This window comes from Macadamia integrifolia, chromosome 6, assembly GCF_013358625.1.
Source record: "Macadamia integrifolia cultivar HAES 741 chromosome 6, SCU_Mint_v3, whole genome shotgun sequence".
Classification (NCBI taxonomy): Eukaryota; Viridiplantae; Streptophyta; class Magnoliopsida; order Proteales; family Proteaceae; genus Macadamia; species Macadamia integrifolia.
This window is the reverse complement of record NC_056562.1, coordinates 39,914,915-39,917,414: the sequence shown is the minus strand read 5'-3', so window position 1 is coordinate 39,917,414 and position 2,500 is coordinate 39,914,915.

Sequence of the window (2,500 nt, the reverse complement as noted above, 5' to 3'; positions counted from 1 at the left end):
GTGGTTAGGCTGACTTAGCGCTAGTGAAAGTGCTAAGTGCCGGTGCGGTTGCTTAGAAAGGACTAAAGCATTGACAACGTGCTCTTGAATGGCCCAAGTGTGTGCCTACACGTGCCCCCAAGTGTTAACTATGTGTGCCCACGTGTACACAGTGAATGGCCGCACAACACCCCAAGTGTTGACTACAAGTGCACAATGAATGGCCCAAGTGTTGCCTAGATGTGCCCATGCTGCCCACAACTGTTGCCCAAGTGTGCACCTAAGTGTGCCTGTTGTCATGGCCTTAGACCTTTCTAAGCAACCGCGCCGGCACTTAGTACTCCCTCTAGCACTAAGTCAGCCTAACCACCCTCCTTAAGGGATTTGGGAAGAGAAGAAGTGAACACAAGAGTGAGTTTGGGAAGAATGAACTTGTATTGCACTAAAGAACTCTTGAGTACAAGGCTTGAGAATTTCCTTACTTGGTTGAACACTCTTGGTTGGTCCTTGGTGAGTGCCTTTGCCAAATGAGGCAACGCCTATTTATAGGCACCCCAAGTTACAATGGATGGTTAAGATATTTACAAATGTCCTCCACCCAATGGTTGGGGAAGGAAACTAGAAGCTTCCCACCTCCTTAGTGGAGAACTCTAGAAATCTCTCCCAACATATCTCCTTTAAATGTCTTCTATAAATATCTATGATAAAATATCTAGAGTTACTACACCTTTGTAGAAAACTCTAGAACTTGGACCTTACTTAGCCCATTGGCCTAAGTCCATGGGGTTGGTGGGCTAGGCCCGTGGGCCTATGTTAGGCAGGTCGTGACACTGTGCATGCTCTTGAATGCCCCAAGTGTCGCCTTAAATGTGCCTATACGTGCCCGCAAGTGTTGAATAAGTGTGTCTAAGCGTGCACCCAAGTGTAGCCCAAGTGTCGCTTAATTGTGTTCTTGAATGCCGCAAGTGTGCACATATACGTGCCCATGACAATGCCAACGCGTGCCCCCCTAAGGGTGCCTAAGTGCATATGAAGGCAGTGCACAAGGCGACAGTATCGCACACAGGGTCGCACAATGTGCGTGCATAGTGGCAGGCATGGCTGCACTACCGCGTGGAAGGCAGCTGGCATGGACGCACAAGGTGTAGGCATCACCGAGGGCAAGGTTGCACTAGCGCACTAAGTCTGCTGGCGTCGAGGCAGGCTGCCGTGCACATGGATGCGGGCGTTGCTGCAAGACCGCACACATGGTTGCACGCAACCTCGGGCACGGTTGGGGGTAAGGTTCCACTATCGCGCGCAGGGGTGCAGGCTACCGCGCGCACATGGCTGGGGGCAAAGGTGCACACCGCGCGTAAGGCGACAGGAAACAATGCACATTGCTGCTGGAAAGGCTGCTCAACTGCACGAAAGGTGGAAGGCCCGGGTGCACATGGCGGATGGCAATGGTGCAGGCAGCGCGCGCTGGGCTACTGCCCGTGCCGCACTTCTACGGACATGGTTGCGACCACGGCTGCACAAGCCTTGCACATGGTTTTGCGCATGGCAACAAATGCCTGGCGGATGATTGCGTGCATGGCGCACATGACACGTAGATGGCTACACAGCCGCGCCCAAGGTTACGTTCCACGTCGCACATGCTGCGCTTTTGGCTGCACTAACTCACGCAAGGTTGCTGGCATGGCCGCACATGCCGCGCCCCTGGCTGCCCTACCACTTGCAAGGTTGCGTGCATTGCTTCACACCACCCCCCAGGTCGCATGCATGGCTGCATGTGCCACGCCCATCGCTTCGTCGTCGCACGCTAGGTTTCGGGATTTGTCGGAAGTGCCACGCAAGAGGTTGCATGCAATTGGCTATTTGGCACCCAAAGTACAATCATTTTCACTTAAACCCCGTATTTCCATTTTTTTGGGTATTTTTCGTAATGTTTCAATCATAAAATATTAAAAAATATCAAAATATGTTGGAATGGTCCAATATTTTTTTAGAACATTCTATCAACCTTTGGAAGACATCCGAAATTTAGTTTTTAGAAAAATACATTAAAATGGATTTTTCATAGTTTTTTGAATTTAATATGTTTTTTAATATTAAAAAATTAATAAAAAAATAAATTTTTATTCGAAGACGATGATTTTTATTTGAAAATAATCTTTGGATTTTTCCTTAATTTTTTACCAAGTTTCATTTGATTTGGATATTTGAAGCTCAAAAAATAGAACGGTATATTTTTGGGGGTTGGTCATGTCTCCTTCTGGAAATGGGCAAAGAGTATAAGAGCTACCTTGAGGGAGGGGGGTGCCACTTCCAGGGTGGTTTTCGAGGGGCCGTACCGAGGGGTAACAGACAATGAGGGGCATGGTAGGCAAACCGAAAAGACCCATGGCATGGAAAAAGAAGTGAAATGGCACGTGGGTTTCGATGAGTTGGCCTCGGTGTGCGCTGAGGCTTGCCACTGCGTGCGGCTGGACGTGCATGGCTGCCTGCCTTCCGTGCCATGTGCCGACAGCTACTGTAA